The sequence below is a fragment of the Tachyglossus aculeatus genome, chromosome 4, assembly GCF_015852505.1.
Source record: "Tachyglossus aculeatus isolate mTacAcu1 chromosome 4, mTacAcu1.pri, whole genome shotgun sequence".
Lineage (NCBI taxonomy): Eukaryota > Metazoa > Chordata > Mammalia > Monotremata > Tachyglossidae > Tachyglossus > Tachyglossus aculeatus.
The window spans coordinates 135529926-135542185 of NC_052069.1; positions in this window are offsets into that span (position 1 = coordinate 135529926).

Sequence of the window (12260 nt, forward strand, 5' to 3'; positions counted from 1 at the left end):
ATCCAATCTTATCCTATCTCCTATCCTTTTTCCTTTCCTACTCTATCCTTGCCATAGCCACCCCCTCCTCCAATGAAGCTGCTGGAGCTTCCTCCCGGGACACCTGATCTCTAACCCAGCTGCTTCCACTCAGGTGGATTACTGACGTCAGACCGGGCCCCACCCTAACCTACAGAAGCCTCCAGAGCCTGAAGCCATTTAAAGCTGAATGTGTCTGTTTTAATGTAAGTATTTGAGTTTAGGAGGAGAAAAGACCTGTTGCGGGGCAAGGAGGTGTTGAGCTTTGGGTAACTTTGTTTCTGATTTCTGGGTTGTTAATGGGGGGCTCTTCTGGGCCTGGTAATTTCCTTTAAGGCCTACCTGCCAGGCTGTACTTTGGAGGTATCATCCTTCCCCTTTACTCACCTCATTCATGCTCTCTTTGGGGTTGGGTGAGCCCACTGTTGGGTAGGGACTGTCTCTATATGTTGCCAATTTGTACTTCCCAAGCGCTTAGTACAGTGCTCTGCACATAGTAAGTGCTCAATAAATACGATTGATGATGATGATGATGATGGGTAGTGGGGTGAAGGGCCTAACACTCAATTGCAGAAGGCTTTCTGGCCACTCCAACTGTCTCTTTGTTCTCCAGCCTCTTTCTCTGTGGCTGTAGAAATTCAAAGAGACGCTTCCTGCAATCAATCAGTAGTATTCACCAAGTGTTTACTACTTGCAGAGCGCTATACTACAAGGTTAGGTGAACACAGTGCAACAGAATTCACAGTCATGTTGTCTGCAGCCCTGACAAACAACCTTAGCTTACTCTTCTCTGCTCTCAATATGGTGTCTCCTTCCCTTACATCTTCAGAAATGCTTGCTCTCCCTGTAGTAATGTAGTTCCCTTTCAGTCTTATAGGTCCAGTATCAGCTGAATGAGGAGGACCCAAATAATGCAATATGGGTAAGGGAAGGGTCTGAGTAGAAGGATAATAATGATAAAGATGGTATCTAAGAGCTTATGTGCTAAGCACTGAAGTGGATACACGGTAATGAGGTTGTCCCACGGGGGTCTCACAATTTTAATCCCCATTTTACACGTCAGGTCACCCAGGCCCAGTGAAGTGACTTGCCCAAAATCACAGCTGACAAGTAGTGAGTTGTGGGGTAAATACTTAAGTGCTTGGTGGGTGTGCCAAAATGCATGGGTGAACTGAAACGGAAAATGAAGTGTTTGTGTGTATGTTGGGTTGGGCATGGGGAGCATGTGAGCTGAGCTTATTGAAGAAGAAACAATTTCAGTAGTGGTCTTACAGTTTTGGGAGACGACTGGCATGTCCACTATATAGGTGGGAGGCTGTGTAGGGATGAATTGAGGACAGCTGTGGTCCACGTGAGACACCACGAAGGGGCTGGACTTTGCAAGGGCTTCCTAAATCTCACCCAGACCCATCTGGCCGTGGCTGTCCAAGGCGTCCTGGTGAGGGGAAGAGAGGGACCAGAAGCTTCTCACCACACTTCTGGGCCATGAAGACTGTCCCCCCTGCAGTGAGGATGCAGAGCAAGCGATTCCCATGGAGAGGTAGAATCAGGAGCTGAGTTTTCATCTCTATGGGAAGGTGATGGGGGCATGTGTGGATGATTAAGGGTTATGGCAGGAGGAGGTGAGTGGAGGGGCCTGTTCCTCTCATTCCTGAGGCTGGTTCTGTGGTCGGTGGTTAAGGCTCTGTGGAAGGAACTGGTTTTGTCAGACTTGAGAAGATCCAGGACCCTTCATTCTGCAGATGAGTCAGTGCTCCCAGAACCCACAGTCCTGTCCACAGGGTCACCCTGCTCGTCTTTATCCCCTCCAGAGCTGAAACCCCTTGGCCCCCCGACAGTGACTACGTCTGAGGGACTTGGGAGGGTGCAGGAGGGTAGGGGGCAGTTTAGTGTTGATTGAAGCTGGCTGGGTGCTTTCTGGTTTGCGAGTTGGGAGCTGTTCTCGGCCAGGTTTTAGGCCCAGAACCTCTCTGCAGGGCTCTTGTGTGTGTACGATGACGGTATCATCCCTCACCTATCCTGACTTCGTGTCCTTGTTGTAGTGTAAGGTTGGGTAGTGGGGTGAAGATGGTAATATTCCATCTCAGATGGCCCCCTCACTACTCAAACAGCCTTTTTCTCCAGCCTCTTTCTGTAGCTGTGGAAGTTCTCGGGACACTACCCTCCTGCAATCAATCAGTGGTATTTATTGAGTGCTTACTACGTGCAGAGTACTTTTCTAAGTGCTCGGAAGAGGACAGGGCATGTTCCCTGCAGCCCTGACTCACCACCTCAGTATACCTCTCTCCCCTTTTCTGCTCTCATTATGGTGTCTCCCTCCCTTATATATACCTTCAGATGAGCTTGTCCTTTGGATCCTCAAAGAGTCCTCTTTCAATTTTATAGGTGCAGGATCAGTTAAATGAAGTGGACCCAGATGATACAATACAGGTAAGGGAAGGATCTGAGTATAAGGGTATGTGCTTAATTGCTTTGGAGTGATTTTTTCAGTGCTTAGTGGATGGGACTATGTTAATGGGTGAGCTGGAAGGGAAAATAAAGTGTGTCTGAAAGTCAAGGTCACTCTTTCAATTCTCTTCTCCCAGGAAAGGAACCCTTTTGTGAGTGCTGGTGGCTTCTGGCAATATAGTGCTAGGTGGAGGATAGTGCCCATCACTGTGTCCACCCCACTGCTTTCTGAGAAGAGTTGTGGGCTCAATCAATCAATCAATCGTATTTATTGAGCGCTTACTGTGTGCAGAGCACTGTACTAAGCACTTGGGAAGTACAAGTTGGCAACATATAGAAACAGTCCCTACCCAACAGTGGGCTCACAGTCTAAAAGGGGGAGACAGAGAACAAAACCAAACATACTAATAAAATAAATAGAATAGATATGTACAAGTAAAATAAATAAATTGAGTAATAAATATGTACAAATATATACATATATACAGGTGCTGTGGGGTGGGAGGGACTGAGCGGCATTGTATTAGAAAGTGAATTATTCCATTCGTAGCTGCTGGATCTCCAGTCCCTTGAGGACAAGCCATTTCTGGAGTCGCACAGTTGGATCCAAGGTGCAGGTTGGCATCAGTGTAGGGTCAAGTGAAGCAGCTTGCTTAAGCGTGATCTGTCTCTGCACCTCTCAGTTAGTGCCAGTGTATTGGGGGTGAGGCAGGTATTGGAGGGCCAAATGCTTGCAAAAAATCTAGGCTGCCTGCAATCCACATGCATCTTAAGGCCAAGTTCCACAAGTCCACATGGGTTTTAGCCAAGACAGGTGGAGAAGCTCTAGTGACACCTCCCCTCCATCAGACCCATGCTCCAGGCTCTACTGCCCCTATCCAGAGGTGGCTTTGGTGGTGAGTCACAAGTCTCCTGCCCCTCGCCCCCTGCACTTGATCCGTGTCCTTGTTGGATCGGTTGCAGACAGGAGTCCAGGGCACCAACCCCCAGCAGTGCACAGCTCAGGGTAGGATTACTCGAGGGAGAGAATTTGAGCGGCTATTACTCTCCAGTGACTGCTCAGCAGCTCGCCCGGGCCTTGAGGATCATCCCCTTGCAGTGTAGGCCTGGTCAAATCAATTCTCAATTTTGCCCACCCTGGAGAGATGGAGCTGTGGGTCACACAAAGGGAAGGTTTGTTTTTTGGGTTTTCTCTGTGTGTGTGTGTGTGTGTGTGTGTGTGTGTGAGTGAGACTGGGTTAGCTTTTGGGATAGGTTAGTGAGGCACTCTTGGTACAGAGGCTGGTTCTGGGAGCTGAGGTTCTGTGCAGGGAACTGGTTCTATTGGACTTGACTGCAGGACCAAGAAAACCCGAGCCCCTTAATTCAGTAGAAGGGTCAAATCTCCCTGTGTCCACGGTCCTGTTGGCAGGGTCACCCTGCACATACTGAGTCACTGGAGACGGGACCGTTCTGTGTGTGATGTTGGTAGCTTCTGGGAGGCCAGTGTCAGAAGCGGGACAGGGTAGCATCAATGTGTCCATTCCATTCGCCTCCAAGAAGCAGAGTCTTGCGGGCTCCCATCCGAGATCAAGTCAACGGGGGAGTGGTTTGGGAGGAGCAGAGCAGTGAGGCTCGGTACCAGAAGTTGACTTGTGCAGTTGGGCTGGACCTTCAGCGTCTGGAGAATGAGCCCCTCCTGGAGCAACACAGCCGGGGTTCTGAGCAGGGGGCCACTAAGTATCGATAGGGCAGAGCATTGCAGTCAGCATAGCTGGGGTGGTCTGTCTCTCCAAGGCACCTCTTCTGATATTGGTTCAATGATCTGTGAGGGAGAAGGCAATGGAGCCTGCGAGAAAAACCTAGGTTGTCTGCAATCTCCTACCCTTCCCTCTTGAGCTGTGAGACAACTGAGTCTGCTGGAGACTGAAGGGTTTGGCCACAGGGACGGACCTCAGAAGGCACAATGGGGGAACCTGGCCCCTCAGATGCACTAATTCATATGCGTCTTCTAAGACCAGGTTCCACAACTCCAGATGGCTTTCTGTCAGAACTGATGAAGAAACTCCAGTGACATCTTGCTTCTGTTAAGGCCCAGACTATTGTCTCCCACCCAGAGGAGGGCTCTGCAGTGAGTCCTATGTCTTGGAGGGGCCAGGGGGTGGGTGTGGGGGGAAGGGGAGCACAAGTCTGTCCTGTTGTCTCTGACACAGAAACAGTGTTTGCCCCCACCCAACCCACCCCCCAAAACCTAAATTGTCTGGAATCTCCTGTGCCTTCTTCTCCAGCTCTGAGAAAGACTAGAGACAGACAGAGCCCACTGTTGGGTAGGGACTGTCTCTATATGTTGCCAACTTGTACTTCCCAAGCGCTTAGTACAGTGCTCTGCACACAGTAAGTGCTCAATAAATACGATTGATTGATTGATGAAACAGTAAAAAAACACCACACAGACATGCAAAACATAAAAACAAAATCAGCTCTTTTCCTCTTCTCTCACCTGCTTATGCACTTACAGGGCCTCCAGCACTTAATACAGTGGCTGGCACGTAGTAAGCACTTAACAGATATCATTATTATTATTAATCTGCACACAGTAAGTGCTCAATAAATATGATTGAATGAAGTCCTCTTGAGGAGATAGGATTTTAGGAGGGCTCTGAAGGTGGGGAGAGTGGTGGTCTGTCTGCTTTGAAGGGCCAAACTCCCCTGATTGGTCCTGGGGTTATTCATTCAATTCATTCAATCGTATTTATTGAGCGCTTACTGTGTGCATAGCACTGTACTAAGCGCTTGGGAAGTACAAATCGGCAACATGTAGAGATGGTCCTTACCCAACAACGGGCTCACAGTCTAGAAGGAGAGGAGCAGCAGGGTCAAGTATCAGTGGCCTGGAAGTGGGGGCTGTGAGGTGGGAACTGAGAAAGGACAGGAAGGTGGGGTAGGGGTTAAGGCAGAGATGAGACCCACTGGCCAGATGTTGGGAATTTGCCCTTCTGTGGACAAACCTTTTCATCATAATAATGCTGTTTAAGTGCTTACTATGTGTCTGGCACTGTACTAACCACGGGGTGGATACAAGCCAATTGGGTTAGACACAGTCCCTGTCCCATGTGGGTGCACGGTCTCAATCCCCAAGTTACAGATGAGGTAACTGAGGCACAGAGAAATAATGTGACTTGCCCTGGGTTACACCGCAGACAAATGGGAGAGCAGGGATTAGAACCCGAGAACTTTATGCTAGAGATCCTATCCCCTTTCCTATAATAATAATAATAATAATGATGATGATGATGATGATGGTATTTGCTAAGCACTTTGTGCCAAGCACTGTTCGAGGCGCTGAGGTAGGTACAAAGTCATCGGTTTATCCCTCATGGGGCTCTATCTTAGTCCCCATTTTACTGATGAGGTAACTGAGGCACAGAGAAGTCAAGTGACTTTCCCAAGGTCACACAGCAGACAAGTGGCAGAAAGGGGATTGGAACTCACGTTCTCTGATTTCCAAGCCCATGATCTTTCCACTAAGATATGCTGCTTCCCTACTATCCCTTATCCTACCCTATCCTTCCCACAGCCATCCCCTCCTCCAGTGATGTGGCTGGGGCTTCCTCCTGGGACACTTGATTAATAGTTATGGCATTTTGTCAAACGCTTACAGTGTGCCAAGCACTGCTGTAAGCACTGGGATACATGCAGGGTAATCAGGTTGTCCCATGTGGGGCTCACACTTTAATCCCCATTTGACAGAGGAGATAACTGAGGTACAGAGAAGTTAAGTGACTTGCCTAAGGTCACACAGCAGACAAGTGGCAGAGCTGGGAGAAGCCGGTGGTAAGGAGTTTCCTTTTGATGCAGAGGCAGATAGGCTGCCACTGAAGGTCCTTGAGGAAAGGGGAAATATGGCCTGAATGGTTTTGTAGAAAAATGATCCAGGCAGCAGAGTGAAGTCTCAAGTTAAGTGGGAAGAGACGGGAGGCAGGAAGGTTAGCAAGGAGGCTGATACAGTAATCAAGGCAGAATATAATATGATTAGAACCCATGTCTTTTGACTCCCAAGTCTGTGCTCTTTCCACTAAGCCATGCTGCTTCTCTAATCTCTCTCCCGGCTGTTTCCACTCAGGGGGATTAGAGATGTCCAGACTGGCCCCTCCCTGCCCTATATAAGCTTCCTGGGCCTCACCCTGATGAAAGCTGAAGGTGTTTGCTTCCATGAAAGTGTCTGGTGAGTTTAGGAAAAAAAAGAGAGTTTGGGAGGAGGTGTTGAGTTTGGGGTAACTTGGAGTCTGCTCTCTGGCTTGCTAACTGGGAGCTCTTCTGGGCCAGGTAATTTCCCTAAAGGCGTCCCTGCAGGACTGTACCATGGGCGCTCTCATCCCTCACCTATCCTTACCTCATCCATTCCCACAGTGGGCCTGAGGGATGGATTAATGGGGTGAAGGGCTTCCTTACCACTCCATCTCCAAAGGCTTCCTGATCACTCCAATTGCCACTTTGTTCTCCAGCCTCTCTCTGTGGCTGTGGACACTTCCCTTATGCAATCAGTGGTTTTTGAGCGTTTATCATGTGTAGTGCACTGTACTACATGCTTAGGAGAGTACAATGTAATGGAATTAGTGGACATGTTCCCTGCAACCCTGCCTCATCGACTCAGCACACCCGCCCCCGACTTCTCTGCCCTCAGTGTGGTGTCTCCATTCCTTATACCTTCAGACATGCTTGTTTTTCACATTCTAGCAGAGTTCCCTTTCCAACTTCTAGGTCCAGCATCAGTGGAATGGGGAAGACACATATGATACAATACCGGTAAGGGAAGGATCTGAGTATAACGGTATGTGGTGAGTTCTTCAGTGCTTAGTGGGTGAGCTGGAAGGGAAAATTGTGTGTGTATCACTCTTTGCATCCTCTTCTTCCAGGGAAGGAACAGTTCTGTGAGGGCTGCTGGCTTCTGGCAATCAAGTGCCAGGTGGAGGATAGTGCCCATCAGTGTGTCCACCCCATTCCTCTCTGAGAAGAGGTGAGTGGGCTCCATGTGTGGGTGGGGAGGACAGAGTCGGCATCATATTACATAGTGAATTTTCCCATGCATAGCTGCTGGCCCTCCGGTCCCTTGAGGACAGGCCATTTCTGGAGTCACACAGTTGGATCTGAGGTGCAGGTTGGTGTTGGTTTAGGGTAGAGTAGGCATCTGGCTTAAGGGTGGCCTGTCTCTACAGCTCTGTCAGGGCCAGTGGCTTGGGGGTCGGGAGGTGGGGGGCCAAGTGCTTGCAAAAAAACTGGGCTGCCTGCAAATCCCCCCCGTTCCTCCAGCTGAAACCACTGGCTGTTGATAGAGGGCAGGGAGGGCCAGCCACATCCCTCCACATTACTAATTCAGGTGTGGTTTTCAGGTCCAGGTTCCACAGCTCCCGACACAGACTTCATTTCAAGTGCTCCATTGTGACACCGCACTCCATCGTGTAGGGGCTTTTCTGTGCCATCACCAGAAAAAGCCTTGCTGGTGAGTCCCAAATCCCCCGGTGTCATGTCGGTTCAGTGTTGGATCTGAAGGTGGAGGTTAGAGGTGCATAATGTAGCTATGCCTGTAAAGCTCACCTCTCCTAGACCATCCATGTTTTGGGGGATACTCTCGTTTGCCAAACTAGATTTTTTGCAACCCACTCTCTCTTCCTTTCCATGTGACAGATGTTTCTCCTGGAGACCAGGTGTCTGATAGATGGGGCTTTCGGCTGCTGACAGAGGACAGGGTGGCGAGACGTGGGCCTCTATGATACCTATAATCCAGGTGCATTCCAGTCAATCAACTGTATTGAGTGCTTAAGGTGTGCACAGCACTGTACGTAGAGTCCCATTCCCTGCCCCGCGGGAGCTTAGAGTATAGAGAAGGAGACAAATGTTAATATAAATAACAAATTATCCCTATATACATTCATGTTGGGAGGGGGAAGAGGGTGTTCGAGTCCAGAGGTAGGACATGGGCAAGAGGTCAGCGGCAAGGTAGACGAAGTTGAGGTAGAGTGATTATTTTGGCAGTAGAGGAGCTAAATGTGTAGATCGGGATGTAATACGATAGTGCGGTAGGAGTGGACAAGGTGACTGTGTGCTTGAAAACTGAGGGTAAGGAGTAGCCATTTGATGTGCAGGTGGATGGGCAACCACTGGAGATTCTTGATCCTTGACATCTCTCTCTCTCCCTCCCCCTCCCCCTCCCCCTCCCCCTCCCCCTCCCCCTCCCCCTCCCCCTCCCCCCTCTCCCCCTCCCCCCTCCCCCCTCTCCCCCTCCCCCTCTCCCCCTCTCCCCCCTCTCCCCCTCTCCCCCTCTCCCTCCCTCCCTCCTGCCTACTTGGATGTCCTTCCGTCACCTCGTATTTAGGATGTATAAAACAGACTTTTTATCTTGGCACCCAAACGTGTTCTCCCCTTGACTTTTCCATCACTGTACATGGCACTATTATCCTTCCTGTCTCACAAGCTCATAACCTAGGCGTTGTTCTCAATTCATCTCTCTCATTAAATCCATCACTATAGCCTGTCGGTTTGACTTTGGCAACATGGCTAAAATCCTTCCTTTCCTCTATCCATACTCAGTTATTCTATCCCACCTTGATTATTGTATCAGCCTCCTGTTTCTTCCCACTCGACTTGATACCTCACTCTGCTGCCCGGATCATTTTTCTCCAAAAACACTCAGGCCATGTTTCCCCTCTCCTTGAGAACCTCCCGTGACTGCCCATCTGCCTCTGCATCAAAAGGAAACTCTTATCATTGGCTTTTCCCTGCTCTGCCAGTTGTCTCCTGTGTGACCTTAGGCAAGTCACTTAACTTCTTTGTGCCTCAATAATATTGGGATTAAGACCGTCAGGGACTGTGTCCATCCCAATTTGCTTATACCTACCTCAATGGTAGAACAGTGCCTGGCACATAGCAAGCCCTTAACAAATGCCATTATTCTTATTATTATTTAGAACACTCAATTACCTTGTTCCCTCCTACCTCACCTCGTTACTCTCCCACTGCTACCTAGCCCACACACTTGGCTCTAATGCTAACGTTTTCACTGTACCTTGATGTCATCTATCTTGCTGCTCACCTCTCGCCAGTGTCGCGCCTCTGATCTGGAAGTCCCTCCTTTCTCATAGCCAACGGACAATTACTCTATCTGGCTTATTGAAGGCACATTTCCTCCCAGAGGCCTTCCCACAATAAGCCCTCCTTCCCTCTTCGCCCACTCCCTTCTGTGTCACCCTGACTTGCCCCCTTCATTCATCACCACGACCCCTCAGTCCCGGAGCACTTACATATCTATCTGTAAATTATTTATTTTTTATTAATGTCTGTCTACCCCTCTAGGCTATAAGGTCATTGTGGGAGGCAATATGTCTGTTGTACTCTCCCAAACACTTAGAACAGTGTTCTGCAAACAGTAATAGCTCAGTAAATACAATTGACTGAAGGGTGAGGTAGGGGGTAGGAGGAAGTATTTGCAAAAAACAGTTGTCTGCAATCTCCTAACCCTCATTCACTTCCTCCTACCCCCACCTCACCCGTCAGTCAATTGTATTTACTAAGCTATTACTGTTACTATTACTATACTATTACTGTATTTGCAAGAAACAGTTGTCTGCAATCTCCTACCCCTCATTCTTCAGCTTTGAGACAGTTGAGTTGGCTGGACACTGAAGGGTTTAACCAGAGAGACCTTAAAGGGCAGGATAGGGGAACAAGGAAGCTTAGGTTCTGTCATCCATATATGTCTTCAGGCCAGGTTCCGCAACTCCAGGTGGGTTTCAGCCAGGGCCAGTGGAGAAGCTCAAGTGACAACTCACTTCTATGAGACTCATGCTCCAAGCTTTACTGCCCCTTATCCGGAGAAGGCTTTGGTGGTGAGTCACAAGTCTCCTCCCCTTCACCTCCCGCACCAGGTCTGTATCCTGGAAGCGGACGGGAATCCCACATCACCGACCCACTGCAGTGCACAGCTTGGGGTAGGATGAGTTGAGGGAGAATCAGACAGGCTATTACTCTGCAAACAGAGGCTGCTTAACAATTCACCCCGCTTTGAGGACCAGCCCCTTCCAGTGTGGATCCAGTCATATGAATTCTCAGATTTGTTGTGCCCTGGAAAGCTGGAGTTGTGGCCCATGTTGCCACCACAAATCAGGGGAGAGAGAGAGAGAGAGAGAGAGAGAGAGGTTGTGTGTGAGTGTGTGTGAGAGAGAGAGAGACAGACTGGGTTAACTTTTGGGATAGAATAGTGAAGTGGGGGCTGCTACTAGTGATACAGAGGCTGGTTCTGGAAGCTGGGCCTCTGTGCAGGGAACTGGTTCTGTTGGACATGACTGCGGGACCAAAGAGATCCAAGTCCCTTAATTCTACAAACAGGTTAAATCTCTCCATGTTGACAGTCCTGTGCGCAGGGTCACCCTGCATGTTCTCAGTCCCTGGAGAAGGGACCTTTCCGTATTGGACAGTAGTGGCTTCTGGAGGTGCAGTGTCAGGAGCAGGACAGGGTGGCATCAATGTGTCCGTTCCATTTGTCTGTGAGAAGCAGAGCCATGTGAACTCGCGTCCAATAACAAGACAGGAGGGTTGTGGTTTGGGAGGACCAGAGCAGTGAGGCTTGGTACTAGAGGTTGATTTGGACAATTTTGCTGGACCTCCAGTGTCTGGAAAACAAATTCCTTTTGGAGTTAACCAAGTGGAGCTTCTGAGAGTGGGCCACTAAGTATAAATAGGCCAGAGTATTGCAGTTAGCTTAGCTGTGGTATGTCAATATACCTAATTTTTCCTGTTGATAGGTTCAGTGTCTGGTAGGGGAATGGGAAAATGGGGTCTGGAATAAAACAACAACCAAGAAATCTAGGTTGTCTGCAATCTCCTAGCCTTCTCTCTTCAACTATGCGACAACTGAATCTGCTGGAGACTGAAAGGTTTGGTATCAGAAGGGGACCTCAGAGGGCAGGATGGGGAACCCGCCCACTAGGACTCACTAATCCCCATGTGTCTTAAGTCTAGATTCCACAACTTCAGGTGGGTTTCAGTCAGAACTGGAGGAGAAGTTCCAGTGACACCCCGCTTCCATCAGATCCAGGCTCTGCTTTGTGCCCAGAGGAAGTCTTTACAGTGAGTCGGATGTCTTGAAGCAGGTGGGGAGTGTGTGTTTGGGGGAGAGAAAGGTGGCACAGGTTTCTACTGTTGGCTGAGACCCAGAAAGGAGTCCCAAATCACCAACCTCAGCGTTGCATAGCTCATGGTAGGATGACTTACGGGATTCAACGGTGGTATGGTGGGGAGGAGGGGAGAGGGGGTTTTCTATTAGAAATTAACTTGTCCAGTTGTCCTGAATATCCTGTTCCTAGAGATTGAGTCCCTGTTGGGGTTCTGAGGAGGGGGCCCCAGGTACTAATAGGGTAAAGTAGTGTAATAATAATAAGAATTGTAGTATTTGAGCACTTACTATGTTCCAAGCATTCATTCATTCAGTCGTATTTATTGAGCGCTTACTGTGTGCAGAGCACTGTACTAAGTGCTTGGGAAGTACAAATTGGCAACATATAGAGATGGTCCCTACCCAACAGCTTGCTCACAGTCTAGAAGGGGAAGACAGAAAACAAAACATATTAACAAAGTAAAATAAATAGAATAGTAAATCTTCTAAGCCCTGGAGTAGATACAAGGTAATCAATTTGTCCCACATTGGGCTCACAGCCTTAATCCCTATTTTACAGATGAGGCACAGAGAAATTAAGTGGCTTGACCAAGGTCACCCAGCAGACAAATGGTGGATCCGGGAATAGAACTCATATCCTCTGACT